This window comes from Ruditapes philippinarum, unplaced genomic scaffold, assembly GCF_026571515.1.
Source record: "Ruditapes philippinarum isolate M1 unplaced genomic scaffold, ASM2657151v2 ctg300_1_1_1_1, whole genome shotgun sequence".
Lineage (NCBI taxonomy): Eukaryota > Metazoa > Mollusca > Bivalvia > Venerida > Veneridae > Ruditapes > Ruditapes philippinarum.
This window is the reverse complement of record NW_026860085.1, coordinates 429,376-442,508: the sequence shown is the minus strand read 5'-3', so window position 1 is coordinate 442,508 and position 13,133 is coordinate 429,376.

Genomic DNA, 13,133 nt, shown 5'->3' with positions numbered 1-13,133 from the left:
TTGTCACATATGATGTGGTTGATGATCAGAGAAACATACTTGAAGTTTGAAGTAAATTGCGTAAACTTTTAGTCAGAAATCTAGACGCTGTTGCCGAAGCTGGATGAGAAGAGCAATTCGCCGACGCTAGATTAGAAGAACAAATATCGATATACTCCCTATAGCCAAGTTTAATCTGATGTTTAAAAAATTATCTCTATGCATAATAATGATGTAAAAATCTCCACATTACTATCTATCAATATTTCAAGTTTCGTAAAAATGTTTTCAGTACGTTTTGTGTTACCAAAGATATTGTTATATTTGCTATATTTTAGTTTATTGCTGCCATAGCAGCGACATTTTTAAACAAAGGATAAAAGACATTTTATGACGAAGGCAAAACCATTTACAATATTTTTTCAAGTCTACGTAATCGTATTAAATGATAACGTTCTTACTGAGTAAGTATATAACCTATAATTCAATTGTCTTTAGTAACTTCCGCTACATTAACACATTAGAACGAATTTGCAGTTGAATGTCGAACATTAACTTGCAATGTCTTTTTCCACGATTTTGTATAATCTAAGTAGTACAAATTGATTTGAATTAATAACAAACGTGATTAGTTGTATGGGCGATTTCAATTTGAAGGACTACATCCTTTTATTTTCATATACGAAGATATTTATATTATGGAATATATAATAACAGATTATACATTATACATATGTTACCTCGTATGATGTACTAGTACTGAACAAGAGGAATTCCAGGAAGCGGTCTCGATAATAGTTAAAATAAGCTTCCAGGTTTGATCACAATCGAGTTAAATAAACATGATTTATACTGAAATATTCATATAATGATAATTATGATAATGAAAGTAATGTTCAACAATAATTAAAACAATATAAATAATGATTATAAAGATGAAGATGGTATTGATGCATGCGGTTTAGTTGATGGTGACGATGACGTTTATGATGGTGATAAAAAAACTACCAATAATAATTTTATAATATATCTTATAATATAGCTCTATTAAATAACTTTCATTCTAAGTAAAGACATCCTTTGTGTTTCCAAATAAATAAATAAATAAATAAATAGCAATTAAAAGAAATAAGAAAAAAACATTTTGTTTTCATTTTTTCAATTTTTTCCTATTTGGTGTTCAGATGTCTAGTTCATGGAGTAATTGGGCAATTCTTAAAATGACCTTGAAGTAAGTAAAGGATATGCAATATGTCATAGCAAATAATAGTCAGTATTTTTCTATGTTACAAGATACATATTAAGGTATCCATTTCTTTTAAGTTTAATGCGGTTTTATACATATATAATTGTATAAACTAGTACCTCCTCTCACAAGTGAGACTTTGTCAAGTTATTTCTGACATTTATCGATAATGGTTAATCATTCACCTCACCTAAGTCTCTTTAATGCACCGGGGCTTCCTGTCCAAGTTTATGAGAATAAAACTGCTTTACCACGATGACATCAGTTATTTGTTAAAAAGACAGCAAAGATGCCACACAAAGGAAAGGAAAAATGGAAAAACTATGCCTACAACGGCTACAGAGGTTAAAATACCTTTGGAAACGATTTCCCCAGATAGCAGGGAAGGGTCAAACCAGTCGGACAGTAAGGAAAGCTCGCCTCAGAAAAAATAGAGAACGGCCCCTCTTCGTATCACAGATGAGCAGGAGAAGACCATGGCTGACTTTAGCACTTGTATATATGATTGTTCTTTAAATTCCCTGTTATCGCCATGAGGTTGTGACGCCACTGTCTATCACCGTTGTCGACAATATCCGGGACATTACCTAGTCCAACGGTGCGTTGCCGCCACTAACCGTAATGTACCGTGGCACTAACGTTGCTCTGCCTGTTTCTACCTTGGCGACATCGTGTTATCAAGGGGCTTTGTAATGTGGCCATTGATAAACATGCATCCCGGTTTATCACGGTATAGATGCGGAATAGGTACGGTGGTTCAACGGCAATTCCCGGTGTCAAGCCGATAGAACACGGTTCTGGGCTTCCTTTCTGGTGATTACACATTTTAATACAACCGTGACGATCTCCCGTTTAGTCCCGGTTCATCTCGGTTTGTCCCGGTACTTCACGGAATCGCAACGGCTCTACGCCTGTTTACCACGGTTGATCCCGGTGGACCAACCGTGGCAGATCGGGACGAAAAACTGGGACTGTGTAAATGGGACTTAAGCCTGAAACATGACTTATTTACTCTAGATTATATGGAATTTGACAACGCCAAGTCCAGAAAATGCTGTCTCGAGACGTTCTGCTGGTAGTACTGGTAAGAAGATATTTAATCTGCTGTTTCAGGTAAACCAAACCATTGTTTGCACGGTCTTTCAAATAGAATGGTCTGGCAACGCTATTTAAACCATTCTCGTTTGGTATAGTTAGTATACCCAAATTATGTAAGAAAATGGCAAAAATTTAACACAAGAGAAAAAATGAAAATTATTAAAGATGATGTTCTTTAAAAATCTTTAAACATGTGAAAAAAAGATATATGTTTCACAAAGATTATGCTTTTAAAGCCACGATTTGTTGAAAAACATAGACTGTTTGTTATGAATAGTTGCCCACAATCGGCGCCATTTTAAAAATGCACCAAAGTCAACATGAAATATTATTAATAACATCGTGAAATATTATAAAATATTTACATGATACAATAAAATAACATTATTTCTCTAAAAATCAGTTTCTATTTTCTCATTGAACAATGCATGAATTTAAAAAGACTTATAAAATTCGGACCTTTTTTCAAATAGCAGTAGATTTATGCCTTAATACCGGGAACGAAAAAATCTTAATTTCATTGCTAGTCTATAAAATAGTTATTTTTTAGTAAACAATGATAATGTAAATGCAGCCAGGATAAGTTTTCAGTATTTTTTTTATCAATTTAATAAAACATTATCTATATAATTTAATTTTTGAACGGTGATGTACTATGCCAGAACATGATCGGGAGATAATCTAATCACATGACTCAGCCGAGACATATTTTTACGTAGTATGTAAAGTTAGTGTGAACGACTGTTGTGTTTTGTCTTCTTATTACTATTTATTTCTTGAAAGTAGAATGGTGCTTCAATTGAAATTTGGTCTACATGTGTATAAATATATTGGCTATGTGATATTTGATTTTGGATATAAATCAGTGCTTTGAACTGGAGACATTGGACAAAAAAAACAAACAAAGGATAGTTAGTGCCTGAGGAGCAAATACGCTTTGTGTTATTCAGCCATTTTGGAGTTGATATAGATATACGTATTTTATAGAAACTGAAGATTGAGAATAACTTTCTATTTAGTATTTACTGTTAACATGTCACATAGAGTCCAAACTAACCAGCGCCCTTCGGCCTTAAATTAAGTGCCTGTGAAAAGATTATACGATCACTCACCCCTACTGATAATTGTATTCGTCACGCTTGAGTGCGGCGCTGTTTTTCAGGATTAAGGACAATGATTACGTCTAGCGATGGAGGGACAATTAACAACAGTGGGAAATCGGATTCGATATCATTAAAAGAGAACATGGAAGCGGCTCATACGTGTAATAAAAAGACATATGCTAGTGCCGTTACAGCCAAAACACAATCACAGAGTCAGTAAGATACTTTCAATATCCCACACAATGAATATCTTGAAGAGTATAATAACTTGGTAAAGCTTTATTATGATATGCCAAAAGACTTACTCAAGGAAATGATTAGTACATCGAGGCGGCGTACGGTGTTAGTTGCTGCACTTGAGGGTTAACCCACAACACCAGATATGAGTAATTTAACAATTACTGATAAAACTTCTGTTCAAAATAAATGTCAGTGTTCGACAGAACTTGCTTTGCTAAAAGATGCTGTATCGTTATTACAGGCTCAAGTTCTTCTCTTGAGTCAAAGTCTGCATGTCAGCGACCAATTAAGGGCAGGACAGATGAACTTTGTGAAAGAGACGATGAGCAATATCAAATGCGAAATTCTGGAGAGTAAACAGAATGTGCGTAGAAGTGTCCTCGAAACTGAAATTGTTGTGAGCAAAAAACCGTGAGAGTGAGATTATTAAATGTGAAATCGATTTGCAAAACCGTGTCAACAAGCCTGAAAACTTTTGAAAACGAGGCTCCTCTGGGATTGTCAGCTGTTCCAAGAGTAGAAGAGTAGTAATTTCGAGGCAGGACCTCCAGACAATGATTTTGCGACTAAAGACTAAGACAACATATCCCGGAGAACGGATACCGGTGCTTGAGAGAGATTAAATGCGTGTAACACCCAGCAATGACCATTTTCAGCTTTCTACAACTAAACATACACGTCACTTTTGCTTGCTATGTCTCCGGAGATCTGTGAATAGGAATATTCTTCACTCTTTTATCTCAAAAGGCGGATACCTGGCGAATGAGATAGGATCTTTTCAGGCTACTACTGTGTTTACTATTAGAATTTTCATATGAGAAGATATCGTGATAGAGTTGTCGTCCGTGTCAATGTTGCTGCAGATTTTAGTGCAGATTTACTGTTGAATGATAGGTTTTGGCCCAGTTATGTATCATGTGAACCGTGGAAATCCAGAACATTAAGGCAGCGATCCTGGGAACATAGCTCGACACGTGCTCGCGCTGATCATTCGTGTGTTTCTAACAGAGCGCAATTTAACAATCATTTTACTGATAGAAACCCCTTTGGAGTATTGGATTGTTAAAGTGACTAATAAGTCTTACTTAAACTAGTGTACTATTAAAATAACAATTCTTTACAGACTACACTATGAATTTAAACATAATGACATGGAATGTTACAGGTTTAATGTCGAGTGTAGCATATTTCGCAGGTATGCTTAAGCAAAGACAAACTGACTTTTGTGGATTATCTGAACATTGGTTGTTACCTGATAATGTCCATTTTCTAGATAGTATTTAGAAAAACTATAATTTCCATGCTGTGTGTGGTAAGAGTAATAAATTATCCAGATCTCGATCAGGTAAAATATGATAAACAATATCATCAAGGAAAGGCGGCGTTCAATTAACGCAGCCCCCACCCGACCCAGTAACAAGAGCCAGTGGCAAGGAGCCCAGGAGGACCCCAAACAAAAACAGGGAAGGGCATACGGCAGAGTACGAGCAGGCAAACGGGGAATAGAATAAATAAAAACTAGGGGCAAGGGGGAAGGTACTTACCGTAGACGAGAAAACAACAAGAGACACAAAAGTGTCACAGAAACAGTATAAAACAACATAGACAAACATCTGAGGAACACAGAGGGGCGCCGCCTTGGAACAGTGGCGTTGCCCTTTTACTGCATAAGCGCTTTGATAATATTGTAACGTCATTAAACATTGACGATGACAGTAATGTAGGTATTCAGTTGCAAGTTGGGTTGAACCAGTATATGTATATAGTTCAAATATACCTACCATGTACTAATTATTCACTGAACTCCTTTGTAAATTACATTAATGACTATATGATTTGTATTACATGTATTCACAATATGGTATGACTATGTTTATTGGTGACTATAATTCACAATGGAATAGCTTAACATCTCATCACAGTTATATGCTTCAGTTTTTAACAGATTGTAACTTGATAGCTGTGAATACGTTACCAACATGTTATGGTGCGACATGTTCATATGTTTCTTATGATGATCGTTTTCCAACAATTATTGACTATATATATTTACCCAATGAAGTGTCTTATTGTGAAATCATGGATGGTGATATTATCTAAATGTATCGAGGCACATGCCTGTTGTCATGTCTATTCATATATATGTAGAACCAAGTAAGCAGTAATGTGTATAATATTAATTGGAAGAAAGCATTTAATGACAGCATTGTGCAATATCAGTCTTTATTATTATCTGACAATGAATTTATTGAACTTGAATATTGTGACTTCGATAAAGATGGTATCGAGCATACATAGTGATTTCCGCTAGTTTATTGAACAGTGCGTGTCACGTGTTACCACAGACACGTTTTAAGGAATATTTAAAAACCCTCCTTGAATGACGAACTATCGTCCTTACACAAGAAAATGTTATTGCATGCGAAGAATGGTGTCGCGATGGGAGACCACGTGGGAACGACAATGCATATAACGTTAAATATAAATCATCTAAAAGGGACACCTTTGCAAGATGCTTAGAAAGTGCTCAGAGGATTTTCTTATTCAACAGGACAACGAGTTGGATAGAACTGCAGAAATCGATTCCACTCAAATTGGAAACTAGTGAATTCCCGAAAACGAAAGAGTCAATGTCGAATGACTGAAGGTATAAACTGTCACGGTAAAATAATAAGAGACCGAGAACAAATTTCAAGAGAGTGGGGACTGTATTTCCAATCTTTGTATACATTTAATGAATCCCAAGAATATGATGAATATTGGAAGCAGTCAGTGACAGCGACGGTAAATGAAATACTGGGGCGTATCACAACCGATAAAACAGTACGTGTGCTTCTAAACACAGTTTCTGAGGCTATACAGACCCTGACAGCAGGAAAAGCATGTGTTAAGGATAATTAAGAGTACGAACATTTAATTTACTCAAAAGACATTGTTTTTAGAATTTTAGCCAATGTCTTCACACATGCACGTATGCTTAGGATTGGCTACATTCCAGACGATATGAAAAAAGGCGTGATTATAACCTTACAAAAAGGAGGAACTAAAAGGAAGAATGATCCCAATAACTATCGTGCCATAACATTATCATCAGTTATTTTGAAATTGTACGAGCTTGTTTTGTTATTAAGATGTAAAAATACTTTATGCGAGAGCATATTGTTTGCCCGTGAAAACTCTTCAAAGTTGTACGTGTGCTATTTAGATGGACGTCAAGCCTTCGACAATGTCTGGCATTCGGGATTATTTAACAACCTGATGCAATGTGAAGTAGACAATACAACACTAATCTCTATTGTCGAAATGCTTAAATGAGTGACTAGCTTTGTTAAGTATAAAGGTGTCAAATCAGACAGTTTTCCGATATTACAATGAACTAGACAAGGAGGGAAAGGTTCGCCATTATTTTACTTCCTCTTCATTGATGGGCTGATAAAGAAATAAGAGAAGTGTGGATATGGTTTTTGTGTATATGACCTAAATGTTTCAATCCAAACTGTAGCCGATGATATGGTTGGCCCTTGTGTCCTTGTCGAAATATTGTATGGACAAAATGCTCGATATATGCTCCAATTATTTCCGTCAATGAGATATAATTATAATGTCATGAAGTGTGTATTAATTGTTAAAAACGAAAACGTTACAGAATCAAACGATAATCGTGTGTTTAAATTAGGAAATGAAGTGATCAAAGAAAAAAGTTATAAACATTTAGGCCTAGAGACTGACAAAACCCTAAACACAAAAATACTAATATTTGATGCAGGAAACAAATTTGCGGCACTTTGCTTAACATTCATAATAATGGCATAAATCCTCAACTTTTAAACCCAATCACCTCTCAAAAACTATTTATTGCTCTGTTGTCATTCCTCGTGCATTGTATGGTTGTGAACTTTGGAATAGTTACTCGTCTACAGATATGCAACTGATTGAAATTTCTCATACGTTTTGAGCAAAATTCACTCAGGGATTCAAACAAAGAACTCCAACAGACTTAGCCCTGAATGCAATTACCCTCAGTGATATTGAAACTATCATAACTTACAGGAAGCTTCAATTTTTCGGACAACTGTGTCGTTTGCCTTGCAGATATTTGGTAAAACACGTATTTATCAACAGACTGACCAAGTATCTACTCTTTGATAAACAAATATTTGTATTTATCCCCGACATTTATCGCCTGCTTCAAAAGTATAATCTTGAAGAAGTAGTGAAAACCTTTGTGAATTGTGGTAAATTTCCTTCTAAACAGTCTTGGAAATCTGTATTGATAAAAACTGTTTTACAGAGAGCGTATAATGATAGATTTGAAAGGTTGCTCTCCAAAAGGCAAGAGCTCCAATGAATTGTTCTGTCTGATAGTCCACCGCAACTGTGGAAAGTGGCCCGACATAATCCGAAACAACAACATATTTGCTCCTTATTGTTTTACTTAATTGGTTCTTGTTTGACTCCAAGCTATTTTTTTATGTAAAGACTGTGAACTTTTAAACGATAGTGTTGTGGTGCATGTGATATGCTTTTGAACAAAAAGTCTGCAAAGAGAAAACAATTATGGGATGCAATAATTCAATCGAAAGGGATGGATATATTCTTATCCCTTACAACAACAACAATAGAAAGTCAGTGCTGGTGTGTTGTTCGTTCAGTTTGCTGCAGATAATGATGGGAAGATATTGCACAATTATAGTATTGCAAAATACCTATACAAGTTATTCAAGTTTATATAATTGCATAATTGTGAGACATTAACGTTACGCCTTAAACACTGATATGATCTCATAAAAACTATCATTATCTATCTTTGTTTTTATAATTTGTTTTTTTTTCTTCTTCGCTTGGAAATAATTCATCGCAATTATATAACAGTAAAGTCAGTATGATAGGTATTGTAACATTGAATGTCGTCCTTTCTTAGACACCATCAATTTACAGTTGGTTATATCCCTAGAGTACCTTTAAATACTCTAAAAACTTAGTCATCATTTTGCTATTTCGTTTCGAGTAAAATTTTGACAGAAGTAACCAAAGAAATATATGAATATATATGAATTCCCAAACTAACTTTAGCAGTTAAATTTATCTTTTGTAGCCTGTATACTTAATAATTTGATAGTCAACTTCTAGTATTTGCAGAATAAATACAAATACGATGTGGTGTTTTTATAAATAAAGTTTGTTACATACATTTTATGTCATCCTTTGAGATAAATGTAGATATCAGCATATCTCCATAATAATATTTATTCCAACTGAAAGAATTGTATAACAAATGATATTTGCTTTGATATTATGTTTTGTAATGAATTATACATATGCCATGCCCCTTTATTGTTCGGTTTTGTAAATATGTTTTGCTCTTCAATATTGGAGGAATAAAAAGTACCTATCTATTAATCTATCTACTATGCCAGATCATGATCGGTAGATTACCTAATCGCATGACTCAGCCGAGACATATTTTTCGTAAAATTTGGCTGACACCAGACCATTCTATGTGAAAGACATTGGTTTGCATTACAATTACAAAGCTAAAATGTTTGAAAGTTTAAAATAAAAGTAATAATAGATTGATCGAATGAATGTAGCGTTAAGGCCATTCGGACAGTTTTAGCATGACCCGCGTAAATATAAAACCTGATCACCCCATTTACTACTGATAATAAAACATTCTTTAATAATACAATTTGTTTTTTATAGCTCATTATTGTATTTATCGCATAGTTTCGTATCTGATACTGCCAGAGACATATATTTCTATTGTCAACTATTCTTTGTTTGTAACAACAAAAATGCAATCTTATTTTGTCTACTGTAAGTGGGACACGGCCTAACCCTGTACTGTAAAGTTCTTATCATTACACGTCTCGGTGACACAATGCATTCGGTCTTTTGTTGTGTGACAGAGATAAACCAATATTGCATTCATCAAGTTGATTATACCTTATGTAAAAAAATCCAATTGTTTACGTAACAAGGCGTTGTCCTTATAACTTCATATAAACATAAATTGTTCATGCATCACGCTTGTCTTGACTGCGCAATTTAAGAAAATAAATAAAGAAATCAACTAAAAGAAATTGCATTTTTTTTTCAATCTCAAAAATAATTATCATTAAAGGCAAACTTTATATACTTAATTGATTTTTTTAGATAAGAATGTCTTTTATTTAGTTTCTTTCCTTTGACACAAGACAGTCATGTTAAAATTATATTCCATCTTTATTTTATGTTTTTCAAAATGGCGTTGCATTCTTTTATAGGCATATTCCAGCTGCTCAAAAACACAGCATGTTGTATACAAATAGATAATCTTATTAGAGTTTAAGTTTACGAATTAATAATATTAACTCCATAAGGCTATTTGCCCATGATGGCAATACAAGCATACATACATACATGTACAATACATAGTGACCATGATTTAAGTGCATAATACAGCGAACAAAATTAATATAACATAATCTTTTCATCTTTCTGTATTTTTGTAGAGAAGGTAAAGCATGACATATGTAAGCTTAACATTCTTAAAGCAGCACGCCTCAAGATGCCTGCTAATTTTCAAGAAAATTTTGAAAATGTATTGAAAGGTAAAATATCGTAAAGTGAGCATAGACAATAATATACACATTGCCTAAGAACCATGTACCAAAAGAGGTCAAAAAGTTTAGTAACGCAGTAGTTATGTTGAAAAATGATGTAAAGTCGACCATTTATCGCAAATAACATGGAAATTATCACTTTCAGATAACCTATCACTTCAAGAAAAATATATGCAATAAATATCGTTAGAAAATCATTATGTGGAAATGGTGTTTATATTCTAGGGTACAGTGCCCTTGACGACCCCGGCTCTAACCTAAATCACAAACACACAAGGTCATATACTGGTTTAGTGATATGATCCTACCGTTGGTAAAAAGCAAACTACATTGTACGAATTTTAGCGGACCGAAAACGTTTCTTACCTTCAAAATAACTGTTGTCGCTTTACCTTTCTATTCAACGAAAACTGCCGTCACTGGAGTTTAAAGGCGCTCAATGTCAAATTATACTCTAATTATTAAATGGAGTTTTTTTAATTGAATGCAAGGCCACTAATTTATCTACTGAAAATCAAAAATAATGGTGGCTTTTTACGAAAGACCATTGATGACATTTCACGATTTCAATATCTAAAATTCACGATTTTAGATTCATGGATTCACAATGCATGGCTTTTACATTAAAGGGTTACTTGTCTTCGATCTATCTTGTAAAAAACGGCAATTAGCCTGGTAAACATGAAGGTTCTGTGACAAAAATACTTAAGTTTCTAAAAGAAACTGAGTTTTACATTCATGACAATTGTGACCTTCAACCTAATTATGCTGCATCCTGACAATAGGGATTTTCTATCTAATATGTATAAAATATGATAATATAAAATATCTTATAAAATTGCATACTTATTTTCACAATCAAAGGAAAACTGTAAAATTGACCTTTGATTGATCAGCAAACTAAATATCCGACTGACAAATAAAAGATTACAATAAGTAGACTTATCACCAAAATGTGTTGTCTTTTCCACTGCAGTAATAAGTAAACACCATTGTTAATTGAGGGAATTAAGGGCAATTGGTTATACGTTTATAACAAAAGATAATCAAAACCCATCCAAACAAACTCCATGTGATTGTTCAAGATGCTATCGGGGTACAATTTTATTATAGAACATCCATATTCGAATATTGGTAATAAAAATGCAATGTACTAATTTTTTAAGATTTTCTATCTATGTTATTTAATTCCTAAAAATGCTTTACCTCGTTTTGCGTCTATCTCTTCCAATCTTAATCCAAAATTGTTAGAAACATGATTTTTTTAAAACGAATATTTAATCAAAAAACTTTGTAATAAAATAACTTAAATAATTCGAATGGAAATTGAAAGACTAGAGTTGAGAAAGAAAATGTTTAAGACAATATTTATTGTCTACAACATTGACATAATACGCATTAAAACTATTTTATGGAAGCTGAATAATCGTGCGATACTACATTTTAGCTGCGAATACGATCTCCTTTCATTACACTAAACACGTAAGATATTGTGTATGTATTAAAGTCATACAGATCATTTTAAATCATATTTTCCTTGATTGTATCTCACGTTAAGTTATGGTGTAACAAAAGAAAACTAACAAAGAAGAACTATTTAAAACAGTGTACACGTAAGACTTCGTGCTATTCCTCTTACTTCACTACATGTACTTGATGTTATTTTCATAACTATAGATAAAGACAATAGTAGTACAATAAGCTTAACTATCCTCTAAATCATTAGTTATAGCACATAGCTATATTTGATATATAAGTCTCTGGCGATCCTTCGGCCAAAAATCGACACTCGGCGTACACTCATAATACGCCGAGGTACGCCCCTGATTACCTTACAGTTTAGTTTAGAATAGTTTATTTATAATATTTATATTTATTTACATGATAAATTTAATTAAACATACGCATTGAGAATAAAGCTTAAAAAGTTATAATTTGGTTTTAACGTCGCACCAACACGTTCCAGATTTGCTGGTGGAGGAAGACCTCAGGTTCCCTTCCATGCATTATTTTACACGGCGTGATTGGGTACCTGAGTAGAACCACCAACGTTTCGTTATCTAGCTTGATAGCTTCCTCGCATGAAAGAATCCAAAATCCTTGGCATAATCGAACCCGCAGCGGTGAGGGGAAAATAGCTTGAAGTCAACTTGTCTGCCACCGACCCCCAAAAAAGCATTTTTAAGCTCTCCCCGTAATCAGTTTATCAATAAATGGAAACAATAATATCTTTATTATGAATATGCATATGCTAAATTCAAATTCATAGCTGTTTCTAAAATGGAATACTAACTGGTTTGAGTTATAGTATTTAGCACATGTGAGAATTTAGATATCTTATTAACCTATATTTGGTAAAGAAATATATAGATTTTTCTAATATCCGTAACCTTGTAGACATTTTCGACCAAGATGATTATTTCTAATTAATTAAAAAGCCAACAAAACTTATTAAATACCCTCCACGCATGGTGTTAACGATGGCGTGTGATAATTAATACTGATAACTCAAAATGTGTCCATTTTAGAAAAGGCAGATCATCACGAACTGACAACAATTTTCATATTGGAAATAACATGTTAGACATTGTAGATAAGTACAAATACCTTGGGATAAAGGTGATAACTGTGCAAATTAGGATGCTCAGGGAGGGCGTAAGACTTTGGATTCCGAGCTTCCCTCATGTGTCGTTCCTATACTAGATTACAGCGCGTCAGTTTGGGAGAAAAACAATTTCAATCGACACAGAGCAATGCGATATTTTCTGGGCGTTCACCGATTCGCACCGACATTGGCTATGTTTGGGGACACAGGGTGGATGCCGCGTATCTACAGTTGTTGGAATTGTATTATTCGATACT